At 34.4% G+C, this 15,874-nt stretch overlaps 1 long non-coding RNA gene across 1 annotated transcript; it reads left to right on the top strand.

The window, feature by feature from the left end:
* The first annotated feature begins 636 nt into the window (after nt 1–636).
* On the top strand, nt 637–1,710 carry LOC147658744 (uncharacterized). The gene is made up of 2 exons (XR_015292214.1): nt 637–996; nt 1,050–1,710. It is a non-coding gene; the product is annotated as an uncharacterized LOC147658744 (long non-coding RNA).
* Nucleotides 1,711–15,874: the final 14,164 nt, after the last annotated feature.

Consider the following 15,874-nt stretch of genomic DNA (forward strand, 5'->3'; position numbering starts at 1 on the left):
TAAAAATATACATTGAAATTTTGATATATTCTTACCATAATGCTAAGCCGAATATAATAATCGATCTATTATACAAAGTATTATATTCTACTTCAATTGACAAGTCACTGTGGCGTCCATATTGAATTCTTTTCCCGCCTTTTTGTCATGGCGTCATTCCAAGCAATTAATTTATACGAAACGATTTGTATAATAAATGAAAATTAGGACTATCAAATATATATGGAAATAATATGTAATCAACCCATTATATTCGAATAACGATAATTAAACGGAAATTCTTAAGAAATCGTAATGAGAAATTATCTCTAACACTAACCTTCAACTCTAAAGAAGGAATAGATGAACGAAGGAAATTCCAATAATTCCGATACCGATGAAAATTCGTAATCAATTATAATAAAAAACACGAATCGAACAATAACGCACGAACCACAAAGTATAATTATGGAAATAAGTTGAACTACGCAGCAAATAAATCACACACTAGAGGAAAAGATACGCGTCTTAACACTACGACGATCGAGAGTACAATGACACCTCGCCCCGCGATTTCGATTATCGAAACATAAATTAGGGAGGGGGACGTTCGACATCGACTCGAAACATATCGCAGATACGATGTGTAATGTTTTCATTCTCGAGTATAACATCGATGATCGAGAGAGATAAATATATCGACTATAAACATGGCCACAGATGTTTCGAAGAAGGAATGTGTTTATGTTTTTACGTTTCATTGAAATATTTTAAACTAACGACGTAGTAATTTATTATTATCAACTAATTCCTTTCATATGAATAAAGAAATAAAAATCTGTTTTACGAAAAGATTCTTATATTTGTGAAAAAAGATAAAATATTACCTGATATGCGAGAAAATTATCGAAATCGCCGAGTGACAGGTGCATGGAAATAAATCATTCCTTCGAAGTTATTTTCGTAATTAAATGATGATGAATCTGTACAAATAAAACTAAGAATCGTAAAATAATGGTATATAATTAAAATTATATTGAAACAAAGTAATAAATAAATTCAAATTTTAGATACAAAATTTATAATAGAAGGATAGAAGCTACTGGTAACCTCAACAATCAAATACACGATCGAAGATAAAAGCAGAAAAAAACTCAAAGGATTAATTGATTTCGTTATCATAATTTCAAGAGCGTATTAAATAAAGAAAACAATCTATAAATTCAAAGGAATAAGAAATATAAATACTTACTACGTAATCAAATCGTAAAACGATGTCAATACTTATACGTTTCTTCTCAATAATTTTTCGATAGACGAATGAGGTTACAAATTCGTCTAGGGGCATTCTAACTGTCTGAAGTAGGGCGATTTTTTATTTACTTAAACCCCGCGAAAATTAAAGTTTCATATATAATATATTTTACTCTAGATTATTATAACATCGAAATTCTATAAAGATTTATTTATTAAATATATATGTAATAATATATTATATATATGATTAAATATATAATTATTAATTATTAAAATTAATTCAACACAATGAATCTAAAGGAAATCAATACATAATGATAAATACAATGATTAATTATTTTAATAAAGTATAATCGTCAAGTTAATATTTGTATTAAGTTATATTAAATATAGAAATTATATAAATAAATATACAAAAAACGAAATAAATGTATATATAAATAAATAATATAAATAAATAAACAAGGAAATAAATATATGAATTATTGATTATTAATATTGAATTGATAAATTAGTAAATAGATAAATCGTTTATGTATCATATAATCGTTTATTACGTATTTTATTGTAATAAAAATTTTCTAATTAAATTGGATTTTCATATTTATAATATTAAATATATATTCGAGTATTTTAATACTTTTATTTTAGTATCGTAATTTTTGATTTATATTTGTATTAAAATGTTCTAAATTATTCCGTGTTAAAACATTCTAAATATCTTTATTATTTTATAAAATGAATCTAATGAAAAAATTATTGAATTGTGCGTAGTAATCGATCGAGATTAATTACGAAATAAAAATCTTCTTGAAATAGAAGTCATAGTGAAATCTAGATAGTGAAATCTTCCTTACAAGCAGAAATAATATTCTCTTCTTTGATTCATTTTTTCTATTTATTTCGCTACATTTTACTACATTTTATTTATAACAAAGTTTCATATATTTATAATTACTTTGAAACCAGATCATATTCATGGAAATAATCGTGGTATTTCTTTTTCCATTAGAAAATAAGATAAAGAAAAGAGAATGTAAGGAAAATTCACAGATCCTATTCTCTTTAAAAGATTTATAAAAGAAATAAAACGCTATTATTTGAGAAACAAAAAAAAAAAAAAAAATTGTACAGGATCATTGTCAAACCATTTATTTCGAAAATTGAAGGGACGATTCCCATTTGAATTCTATTTCTAGTGTTGCTGTAACGCGATGGCAGAATTACAATCAATTGCTTGTCTATTGTTGCCTTTTAATACATCGAATCGTTTCGAATTACTTCGTAGAAACGAAATCAATTCGGCAAACACCAGACCCAGATCGAACGAATCCGGAAAACCTGGCTTTTCCACTATACTTTTTATCCTCGATCTCGTTCGCCGATCACACAAATAGAAATCGTTCATTGCGTTTCACAAACGATCGATTTCGAATTATTGGTTCAACAATCACTCGAATCATTGACGAATTCCGCGTTTCGATTCGAACCATCCGATTCATTTCCTCCTTCTTCCAGATTTTTATCATAATGTTATTTGTCGTTCGTTATGCATTATTCAACACTCGACGATTTATTTCTTCTTTTTTTGCAAAATCTCAATTCTTATAAACGTAGGATCGTTGCATCTTGAAATGATTTTCAATTTTAACGTATAAATGGCAAAAACGTATAAATGTCGATTCATATTTTATGTTTTCCCTTTAATTTGTAAAATCGTTATTATACTATATTATTCACTCTTTCACTACGGCACAGATTTTTCGTTTATACGCTACCGTTGTGTAATTGAACCGTCATATAAATTGTTTTCATTTCAAATCGGTATTTCTATGAAAAATAAAATGAAAAATCAAACATTATTTATACATATATACTAAAATTATAAATAAATACTAAAATTACCATTTTACAATTTTTTCCTTTCATTTAATTCAGATAGATTTAATGTCGATAGATTAATTCCTTTTAAAAGAATCTCTCTTCTTATCAGCCTTAATCGAAACATCTTAACAATTCTTTTCCTACTAATTCTTTTTTAACATAAAAAAGATGAATGAAAGGTTGAAGATAAAGGAGATGAGAGGATGAAGGCAAGAAGACATCGGAAAAAAAAGAGAAAAACTAAAGAAAAGTAAAGAAAAGTAAAGAAAGTGGCGTGGAAATGCAATGGCAGTTATCTGGATAGAAATGTATTAACTTTTGTTTGTCGTCGAGAGAAAAGAACCGGAACTAGATGTTATACGTCGTTGAATAGGTTCGTTCTTACTTCGTTCTTCTACACCATCGAGGCTTTTACATCTTTTGTAATCGTTTATTGTTTTCTGACAGCATTGAAGTATTTTTTCGTAATACATTTGCCTCTTAATTTTGCGAGAATATATCCAGAAACGATAGTGATTCTTTTTCATCAAGAAAATAAATATCGAATGAATTTATAAATCTCGTTGCGTTTATAACATTCTTCTCTTCGGATTATAAATTTTGTTGACAAAAACAACGAGACGAAAGAGAAAAGTGATTTTATACGAGAAAGATAAAAAAATATTATAATATAATAATATCTTTAAATATAAAAACACCGTTATGAAAAACACTTTTTCGGTATTTTTCGATCTTTCAATTCTCGCATCATATCACGACTAAGACACGAGAATTTTAATTTACGAAAAAATATTTTACGAAAAAGTATTTTCGATTCGAAGAAATATTATGTAATGAATTTTTTAATATATATTAAAATTATCTTTTTTGATTTCATTCTTCGTTATTGAGTTTATTAAATAATCATCTTTCAAACCAATCCCGTGTTTGAACACGGTATTATTGGATATTATGCGAAAAACTTTCGCTTTTGTTTCGATCGAAAGATTTGAGAGCGACTTCCACGATGATAAATCATCAAGAGAGAAGAACATGTCGAAAATTCGAATTTTCTTACATATTTATCTTCTAGTTATGCTCTCATAAACTTACAGAAGAATATATTATAATATTGTACAGAGTTTTTATTACATTTATCAAACGGAAATATTTTTTCCAAGAAATATTTTTAAACGTTTATATATACACGTAACAAAATCTTTTTTTTAAAAATGATATCCTTCCATATAGGGTGCAAAGAATTATGCGATATAAAAACAAAGAAAACCGGTATTGAGCCATAAAAGATTGAAGTATCTCTCTTTATCGAAAATTCGCTTTGCTTACGTAACCGCGAATATGTTTAGCGCGTTTCAGAGGAAAAAAACAATAGAGATTTCCGAAGAGTGAAATCATTTCCCCGCGGATTCTTTCATCCAAATGCGAGAAACGCGACGACTTGTTTTACATGCAAAATACATGGGAAAAAAGGGACCATTCGTTGGGACGGGTTCAGCGGACGATAAAAACGTCTTTGAAAGCAACAAAGAGCCGTTTGCGATGCATTCAATTTGCGAACATATTCTATCGTTCGCGTTTTTTCCTTCTCATGACGGATTACAGCTGTTACATGTTTGTTGCAAGAAAAATAACCGGAACGGTATTGGCTTAGGGATAATTTACACTTGGAGAATTAAACAGAGACGTAACATTCCCATTGATAAAGAATTGGATCGAGAAAATGACGTTATTGTGATGTCATTTGCCATCAAAGTGACAGAGATAATTACTCGTAATAAAACAAAGTTTTATAATTGTTTTAATTTTAAAACTATATAGGAGTATAAGTAAAATTATAAATTCTATCTGTATGCGTGTATGTGTATGCGTGTGTATGCGTAGAATTCCTTCTCTTCCCTTTTTATTTATTCTCTTCCCTTTATAAAAATTATAATAATACGCTAATTTCATATTTCGTATTTTTCATTATCGTTAACATAATTACCATTGTTCCATTCCAGGTTACTTGGCTTCGCGGTAATAACGCGAATGTCTAATGTCACTCTTCGAGAAGTCAGTCAACCAAGATGGTTAAGATATTATTGACACGAGCTGAAGTTGACTGAATGTTAATTACTCTATCACTCCGGTCCGTTTCGCCTACCTTCGTTCACTACCCTCTTTCACAACCGATGGTTAACTACCAAAGTCCCTTTCAACCGTCCCCATAATTAAGACAGGTCTGTCTGATAATAAGGTAATTTAAACGCATGACTTAGAAGGTACAGTGCGAATATTGGCCACATTCATTCGTACATGGAGTTTCGTCTATTTCTCGACAAGTTAATATCAAAATTTTTGTTTTTTACTAGTTATATATACATATAGGCAATTACAGACAAGGTACAGAATATATCTAATATCCAAGACACTTTTTTAATTTTGTTTCGAATAAGAAAAGAAGATTTCAAATTTTTCTTACTGTTTTAGTATCATATAATATGTACGATATTGAACAAAATAAAAATATTAACGATAAATGAAACTGAAATTAAATTAGAAAGAGAAAAAGATAAAATAATATGATAGAACATTGTATCGTAATCTAATAATTCTATCGCATAAAGTATCAATGATAATTGTTTTACGTAATTTTAAATTCATTTAAAACATTCACTGACTCGATCAAATTATATTTAATTATCGTTCTATTAAAAAAGAATAAAAATTTGAAGAAAATTTTATATATATTTTTATATTTGAATAAAAAACATATATATTTTAGTTTAATATTTCTGCTTATTTGTAATTTTTATGTTCAATCATTATTTTTAACAATCATAAATTATTATACAGATTTAATTTAATAAATGGATTTTTACACAACTTCTATGTTATAATCTAATATATATTTAATATTATTGTACAAATAATTTTCAATAAAATATATTATATTTCAATTTTCGCGCGGCTTAAGTGAGAAATTGCTATAACCAATTAAAATGTTTTTAGGAAAAACCTAGAAAAAACTATGGTGCATGACGTCATTCGCCTATCGAAAAACATGGATGGAAGATGTATTCTTGGCTGGCACTTTGTAACTCGATTACGTAGTAAGTGATTTTATTTCTCGTTTATTATCGAATATAAATTATTTACTTCATTTAATAAATCATTACACATTGTGATAACAAAATTAATTAATTCTTTTACCTTTTTTTGTGCATTTGTGCCCGATTGTTGAGGTTATCCGTACTTTGTATTCTATTATAAATTTTCGATCTAAAATTTGAATTCATTTATTTTTTTAATTTGATTTAATTTTAATTATATATTTTTATCTTATGGTTTTGAATTTTATCTTTATAGATTATCGTTCGATTACGGGAATAACTTCGGAAGAAACGATAGTTTATTCCTATATACCTGTCATTTGACGAATAATCGATAATTTTCTCGCACACATCAGGTAATATTTTATCTTTTTTCACAAAAATAGAAATTTTTTCGTAAAATAGATTTCCTTTATTCATAGGAAAAAATATACGTTAATTAGTTCATAATAATAAATTACTACGTCGTTAGTTTAAAATATTCAATGAAACGTAAAAATATAAATATATTCGTTTTTCTATACATTTGTATTACGTACAACGTGTTTACAATTCATATATTTATCTTTCTCAATCATCGATGTTATATTCGAGAGTGAAAACATTTCTTTTTACACGTCTTTTCCTCGATATGTTTCGAGTCGATGTCGAACGACCCCCTCCCTAATTTATGTTTCGATAATCGAAATCGCGGGGCGAGGTGTCATTGTACTCTCGATCGTCGTAGTGTTAAGACGCGTATCTTTTCCTCTAGTGTGTGATTTATTTGCTGCGTAGTTCAACTTATTTCCATAATTATACTTTGTGGTTCGTGCGTTATTGTTCGATTCGTGTTTTTTATTATAATTGATTACGAATTTTCATCGGTATCGGAATTATTGGAATTTCCTTCGTTCATCTATTCCTTCTTTAGAGTTGAAGGTTAGTGTTAGAGATAATTTCTCATTACGATTTCTTAAGAATTTCCGTTTAATTATCGTTATTCGAATATAATGGGTTGATTACATATTATTTCCATATATATTTGATAGTCCTAATTTTCATTTATTATACAAATCGTTTCGTACAAATTAATTGCTTGGAATGACGCCATGACAAAAAGGCGGGAAAAGAATTCAATATGGACGCCACAGTGACATTCGGCTTAGCATTATTGTAACAATATATCAAAATTTCAATGTATATTTTTCTTTATATTTCAAGTTTGGAATTAAATTCCATTTCTTTATACATACATTTGTAAAAAATTACGTTTAATATTTTGTATTTTTTTAAAGTGGTGTCGAAGATTTCCTGTGATTTTTTTTCGTTAAAAAATATTCGTGATCGCGCGCAATGCGATCGGTAGAGTCAGTGTTCGTTTCGTAAATTTTTATAATTTTTGGAGCACAATTGCTCATAATTGATAGCGTTCAATAATAGTATTTCGCGAAATTAGAATCAGTGTTTGTTCGTCGTTTACAAATATATAACGGACGCGTTATCAGTGTTTTATTTTTATTCTTTTTCCTTCTTAAATATTCGTTCTCGGTACAGATTAGAGTCAGTGTCGTCATTCTCAAGAAAAAAAGGCGATCATCCACCACGCGAAGAGGTAACCTTCTTTATATATTTTTCATCACTTTCATCTTTTTGGAAGTGATTATTATACAGTATTATAGGTAAACGTATCATGTTTTAAATCATAATGTTCCACTTTTCGTTACAGATTCTACTTTCTTCAACTCGTTACGAGTAATCCAGATTCTACGCATCTAATGGTGAGTCGCATGCTTTTTGTTTCCTTCGGTCATTCAATCATGTCGTAGGACGAAAGGTCCAAATCGACACGAGTGACTGGTTGTATACGTAGAATTTCGCACGAGCACAATGACCATGGGTATTTGCTGTACTCATGAGTAGTAACATTGATTTTTGTCTGTTTTATTTATTAATTCAGGCTAGGTCTTCTTGTATATCGCGAAGAGGTAGATAATTTTTAAAATTTATTATTTCTCTAAGATTAAAGATAATATATTTGTTCATTAAATACATAAATATAGGAATTCGACACGAATATTCCAATAAATATGAATAAATCATTTTCAACTTTATCTTTCTTTTTCTATAATTAAAATAATTCTGTTACTTGATTTTCAAAGTTACAAAGATATCAAAATATTATTCAATTTCGACCAAGAATATGATAAATTTAAATACAAGAAGACACTTCGCGACGGATAGATTTTGAAATCAAAGCAACAAATTTTGAACTTGTTTCATTTTATTTAGAGAATTTGCTTTGATGGAAGAATCGCCCGAGGATATTTTCATTGATGTTTAAATCTATATCAATTTATTGATTGAATTTCAATTCTTAATCTTTTTTTCAAATATTCTCTTTCAATTAGTAATCTTTTTTTGTTGAACTTATTTATGGAATTTATAATTAGAATTTTAAAAATTTGTTTCTCATGAATAAAAAGTAACGTAGAATCGTTGAAATTTCAGATAATAAGAGAGTGTATAAAATCAAAGATCGTTAGTCCGTTAAAATAATATTAATATGTTTTTTAGCTCAGGATTTTCAGGTTTAACCCCTTCCGTGTTCATTGCCAGGATCTCACTCGAGTGCCCAGGTGTTACTTGAGTGAGAGAGAGGCAACGGGCACGATGATCTTAGTTGATAAGTTTATAACAATTTCTCAGCGACCGACGATGCGTTAGCGTATCGTGCGCGACGTATTTTCCACATGATATGTGCGTGTGTGGTTAGGCTGTGGAATTGCGTCGTTACGATTATCATTCGTTCGAATTACAATTACAACAGTATACAACAGAATACAACAGTAAGCACAATAAAAAATAAAAAAAATATATATATTTTTTCGATGACGAACATTCAGAATTCAAATTGAGACGCGTGGAAGAATTTATCGCGTTTCACGCAATGGTCACTAGCCATCGTCGGTCGATTTCAGGAAAATGGTACGTAAATTTAGAGCGTGCGTGTAGCGTGCCAAGCTCGGGTGTCGGAGGCGTCCCGGGACGTTTTCCCTAGTGTAGGCTTTTTGCGCCCGAGTATTATGCGTGAGATTCGTCGAACGAATGTGTTGGTGTGCCTGTTTTGCCATTTTTTAAATATAGGGTTAGGTAGGACAGGTAGCATACTTTCTGGTGTGAATGTTAATGGATAAGTAGGTAGGGCCGGGCAGATTGTCACAGTCTCTGATCGGGTAGGCGCGTTTTCGCGTGACAATCTGTTTCAGGGAATAGAGTTCGAAGAATCGAGAGGGAAGTTGAGACGCGTGGAAAACATCATTTATCTTTGATTTAACCTATCGATTTTTCGAATTCCGCGGTCGTGGTCGCGAAAGAGGTTTCGAAACGAACGTTGAGCTCGAGGTTCTGTACGTGAGCAAGGAACGATCGTTGCGATCGTTGCTCGTTCACGTGCATATATAAGATTCCGCGATTTAGACGTTTTTTTTTTCTTTTTTTCTCGATTGCCGAGTAGCGAATCTCGAGCCTAGATTTAAGTTTCAGCGGGCATCGCGCCCGAAGGAGGAAGACCGAAGAGGCCCCGACAAACTGTCGAGAAGAGGGCTGCAACGAATGGCTTCTCATTTTTTGGATCTTGTTTGGGTTCAAAGAATGGGAAGTCATCGTTACTACTTTGTCATTGTGCTCGTTTTAGTATTGACGTAGTATACGTTTTTGTACCGTCTGGCCGATGCATGCCGGCCCATCATCCAGATGCAGCCATCATGGGCAAATCGCGGTTTTTGAATTAGTGTTGCGAGAAATGAATCACGGTTTGAATTAGTGTTGCGACAAATGAATTACGGTTTGAATTAGTATTGCGAGACACGAATTACGGTTTGAATTAGTGTTGCGAGAAAGAAATTACGGTTTTGAATTAGTGTTGCGAGAAATGAATCACGGTTTGAATTAGTGTTGCGAGAAAGGAATTACGGTTTGAATTAGTGTTGCGTTGAAATGATGATCGCGTTTGCTTTAACTTTGCAATTTTTTTTATTTAAAAATTAGTATAATTTTTTTTTTATTCGAGTATGAATATATTATCTTGTATAGTGTTGCGATATTCTTCCATCGCGGTTTGAATTAGCGTTGCGTTGAAAAATGATCGCGTTTTTGAAGTAGTGTTGCGTATTGAAATGCCCAAATTGTTCCACGAGATACGTGGAAGATGTTCCTGGACCACCCAGTGCAGTTGGGAATACTGCATAAGAGTGGTCGTGTACGACAGCAGCCTGATACGGCTGTAATGGATTCGTTGTTATTAGCGTTGCGTTTTATTTTATACGAGTGCATAAATTAGTAGCGTTTCGTATACAATACCCTATTGGGGGTATATTTTTTCGGGAAGCTTCATTCTTTTTTTTTTTATTTTTTTTATTGGTTAATAATTGCATTTGAAGTAGAGGCACTCCTCGCGATTTGTTTTGAAAATTTAGTATACTAGCGTTGCGAAAAAGAAAAAATCCACTATCGGTTTGTTCGGGTTCAATTTGAGTGGATGATTTTGGTAACCCTTCTGGTTACCATTTTTTTTTATCTTTTTCTTTTCAGCATTCCTTTATCCTCCTTCTCTTTTCCATCTTTTGTTGCAACGTCATTCCGGTACGTGTCACATGTCATAATATGATGATTTTGGTATTCACTAGTTTGTATATATATATATATATTGCCGTTAAAAATAAAATTAACCATCTTTACCTTTGGTTCCTTCGCATATAAATTTTCCTCTTCGTTCCCTTTCCTAGTTTTTATCCTAATTTCAGAGGAATAAATCTAGGTGAAATGTCGAGGAAGAAGAAGGTCGGTCGTTGAATCGATATGCCGAGTTTTCATTATCTCGACGCTCGATTGGAAAACCGATTTCCTGGCGGCGTTAAACGCTGTACAAATTATATTACGATCGTTGCTTTTAATTCTCGCGCTGGCGTCGATATCGATGTTGCTCGTTTTTCCGTATTAACGAGTACGCGCGCACAATTACAGGGAACGGGGAAAGGTTAATGCGGAATCAGCGTCCGGGATGAACGAACAAAACGCGAAACACGGGATGGCCGACACATGGTGGCCGATCGCAAACTAATATCGTACGACATTATTTGCAAGCAGTGTCCGGTTCTGGTGAACGTCAATCGGGACGAGGGTGGCTTCCAACTAGCCCTGTTTGCCCAGCGACACAAGTTGGAGCAGGAAATGCGTTCCTGTCCCACTTTTCATTCATACCGATCGATCGTGTCACCGTTAAGCGCGTATTACAGGTTGATTAATTTTACGCCTATTCTATCCGCTTCTCGATTACTCAATTGGATGCTGTTTCAATGTGTTTTTACTCGAACAGAGAAGAAAATTGTATTCTCTGTCACTCGACGTCGATTCCATGCTTACCGTTAATATCGTCCAACACCGTTGTTGATTTATATTATCGTTACTCGAATTCAATTTTTTGTTCAATTCGACGCGTTCGTTATCCGTAGCTACGTATCGATTCCCAATTCGTTCTTTTCCGATTTCGCGTGTTTATTGGAAAATTTGGTGTCCAAATATCCCAAATCATCGAAAATCCTTCGAACATTTTCTAATTTCTATTCAATCGCAGCGCAGATTCAATCGAGTTAAGTAATTTGAAAACTTGGAAGAAATTAAAGCGAATAGTTTTGAATAAGGAAGTAAGTGGTTGTAATATTTATTCTCGCGTGATTCGTACGTATCATGCGATAGAAAAATGGAAACGTTGGAGGAGTATTGAAGATACGTATCCGGATTAAAGGAAGAAATCGTAGATGTTACGTAGAGGTATCATTTTCGAAAAGCTCGGTCACGTTCGAAGCGAGCCGCCTAAAATTGCATCGGCGACGCGTGGAGGAAGCGTTATTCGACCCTTATTCACCCTCGAGCAACGATACGAATACTTGCGTCGCGGGGGAGGGGGACCATAATTAATGATAGCCGTGCAATTGAAACAAAGCTGCGCCGAGACACGCAGCTCCACGGGATACGAAAAGCGGGGGAAAATCGGCCGTCGAGGCCTTTCATTAAACTCGAACCTGCCAACTTCCATGCGCGAGAGCGCGCTTATAAAAACGTAAAAACAATCGTTTTTGCGTGACGGTGAAATATTTGTATCGTAAATTTTACCATGGAAACGAAGAAAGGAGAGAGGGTCGGCATCCCGGGACGACGTGTACACGATCGTATTCATAATCTTTGGGAGATCTTCGGTGAAAAGAGAATTTCGATTTTTACCGTGGAAAACGCGAGAATGGAAAAAGTTAGCCTACTCGTTGAAATTATCCAACGAAACACATCGGATATTTTTCAACGATTTTTCAGAATAACGATCGAATTCTCGACGTGATCAAAAATAAAAGGAAACGAGGTATCAAAATTTTGTAAAAATATTCGTTTCCAACCTGTAAGAAGAACGTCAGCCTCCATTTTTCCCTTATTATCCTCCTCGAGATCGTCCATTTTCCTCGTACCATTCATTCGGCGTTGCAAGTGATTCCCTTAATTGATCGATTTAAAGCGCGCCGCGATTTAATAAGCGACGTATTTAACGTGAGACGAGAGAAAGAGAAATCTTATCGGTGCCCGTCGACGTGGCTTCAAGATTTCCAGGCTTCCCGATTGCCAATTAAAGATGCGCCCGCGGGATCGAGGTTGTAACCGTGGCGTCGTCGTCACCAAACCTCGTCTCGGCAAGCCTTCTTCTCCGTGTATGCGTCGCCATAAAACTTTCACTACCCTCTCTCGATGCCGGAGGAGACCCTCGGGACCGGTTGTTGCATGCACCGATTCGCGCGTGATTTCGAGGAGATGGCGAACCGAGAAAGAGGGAAAGGATCGAGCTTTGAAGCAAAGTCGTAATCGCTTCTTCTTCCTCTTTCGTACTTCCTAGCTTCTTGTTACTTTGAGTGACGCAACTGGATTTAGATTTTTCATTATTTATTTCGCGAGGTTTCACGAGTTTATACGCATTACGACAAATTTGGAATATTTTTATGAAATTTTACGAATTTTAAAGAAGAAGACACTCGTGATTTTGAATAGTTCTCGTTATTACTCGAAACCGTACTTTTCTTCGTTGCGTGCAGTTTTATCCGGAAAAATCGGTCCGAATTCTTTCCCTTATAAAGCAAACGCTTAACATACTTGACCATTTTCTCCGATAGATAATCTCGAAGAATTTCAATATCAAAGTTACTATCGGGTCGAACTGCGCCCCAAATGTTACTAGGATCCATTAAAATTTCGATCGCGTCGCTGCCAACTTTATCGAAGTTTGTTCTACGAATTACGAAAAAGATGGCGTTATTTCGAATCGATTTAGAAGAAGAAAGTGGATCGATGACGCGTTCTATAATTTTCTAGAAATTTTTCATCATCGTAGAGACGTATTGAGAAATCGTATTTTTAAGACGATTCGAAAGACTCGATCGATTCCGCGTGGCGAAGTTTGATCTCGAAGTTCTCCTTCCCTATCGGCATGCGAGCTACCCAGAACTCGAATTACAATCCTCCGCGTGTTTAAAGATCCGTAAATTTTCCGAAACCGAGTGCGCCGAGATTTAAAACGAGATCGATATAACGAAAGAAAGAAATAGCGGAAATATCAGAAGCACGAATAGGAAGTGGAAGGAAGATCGCCTTCCAAACATATTTCCAAGCGGAGTAAACTCGGAGTAGTTTAGTAGAAATTTCCCCTTATTAATCACCTCCAACTCTATCCTCTATACAATTACAAAACACGGGCAAAGTTTCGATCCACCTTGCATTCACCCGCATTCCACTTCCACCCCCGACTACTTGGAAAGGGTGAGGCTTGCTTCTTGGCTCGGGTCTCGCGATAAAATAAATCCACGATGGGCTTTGGTTGAAGGGAACCGGAAACGGAATCGCGGCTGCTCCTCGTTTAAATATCGTCTTAATCTCGCGCCCTCTTAATACCGGTCCGGCCTTGACAAATCGCCCACCCGCGGATTATCCGTCGACGAAAAACTAATTAAGCGACGGAAAGGGTTGCCACGATATTCGGTCGAGGTATTCGCGTCGCGCAACTTTGCCCGCGATGCAAACGAAAGGGGATGGCGCAGCGTAGATACGCGGATATGGAAAGGTCGAAGACCGACGAGGGTCTTCTCGCTTCCTTCCTCTCCTTCGAGTCTGGCAATACGCGAGAGAGAAAGAGAGAGAGAGAAGGTGGCAAAAAGCGGAATCGTCCCGCTTCTATCCGCCGCCTATCTAAATAGTTGGTCGACTCCATAAATTTGCCCGCTTAACGCCGTCCTTCCATTCGAGCCACGCCATTCGAGGTATCGAAGACAGGTAGCGAACGACGATTTTATATCTCGAGACGCGTTCAGCGTCTCTTTCCAACGTTTTCCTTTTTATTTATTTATTTTTTTTTTCCATTATCGATTTCGGTATTATTATCGGATATTTTAAAAATACGCTTTTGTCGTGGTTTTATTTCGCGGCGTGGATTTTTCGACGCGCCGATCTAGCGCTTTTAAATTTTCCATCCTCTAATATCTATCCGTTGTTGCGGGATAAATCAAAAATAAATTCCCGTTGTTATTGCCCGTAATCGAGTATATATATATATATATATATTTTTTTTTTACCGTCCTTTTCTATCGCTTCTAAATTTTTTCCTTTTTCATCGCAAACTAGCTTGCAGCGTTATAGCGTCGAATAAAAATTGAATCGTTGCTGCGTCGCGTGTTTTTTTTATCGCGATTTTACTTTGAAATAGATTTTTCGCTCTCTCTCTCTCTCTCTCTTTCTATTTCAATATCAAATCGTATCGATCGACGGTGTTATCGTTTCGTTGTTTATTACGGGCGATAAGTGGCGTAAGAACGCGTAAGACAATTCGGCTTTCGTTATTGTTGAAACTTTTATCCGGCGAAGAGAGGAAACTTGGCTCGCTAATTGTCCAATTTGCTTGCCTCGAACGGAGAAGCTGCTAACAACTTGTTTGAACCCTATAATTCGTCCAAGTAATAAGATAACGAGATTTGGAGAGGTACAAAGAAATTGCAGATCTATCGAGCGTTCGACTTTATACTCGAAAGAAGAAGGAAAGAGGGGGAATGGAAGTTGATTCTCCCTGCTCCGCGACACTCCTAATAGGAGTGTCACGTACAGGCCGAGCCTATAATCCGTTGGCGCTAATTTCGCAAAATACTTCGCGAGCTTACCAATTTCCCATTTTTCTCTTTCTCCAAACTCGAAGTGTTTTTTCGTCTCGTCGAAGAAAGTTAAATAGAATTTATCCATCTTTTTTTCTTCTCTTGCGCCGATATAAAAGAATAGGGATTGGAAAAGATGGAGCGTGGTAAATATTTCCCCCCCTCGAAATAAACTTATTATCCCCCCCCCCTGTTTCGAATTAATAAACACGTAGCAACGAGAGAACGTTGGATTTCGTGATTTAGGAGAAGGCGGGCGTTAAAGTTGGGCGGGTGGAAAGGAAGTTGGGTAAGTGGGACAAGGTGGCGGAGTCATGGTTGGGCCTCTCTCTCTCTCTCTCTCTCTCTCTCTCTCCTCCTCCTCGTAATCTCGAAAGTTTCGATCGCGTCTGGAAGAGGTCTGGTTAATGAAACACGAAATAATTAGAGCAGCGGCGGCAAGTTGCGCGA

This window comes from Apis florea, unplaced genomic scaffold, assembly GCF_048593485.1.
Source record: "Apis florea isolate Af1SG1 unplaced genomic scaffold, ASM4859348v1 contig_1767_pilon, whole genome shotgun sequence".
Lineage (NCBI taxonomy): Eukaryota > Metazoa > Arthropoda > Insecta > Hymenoptera > Apidae > Apis > Apis florea.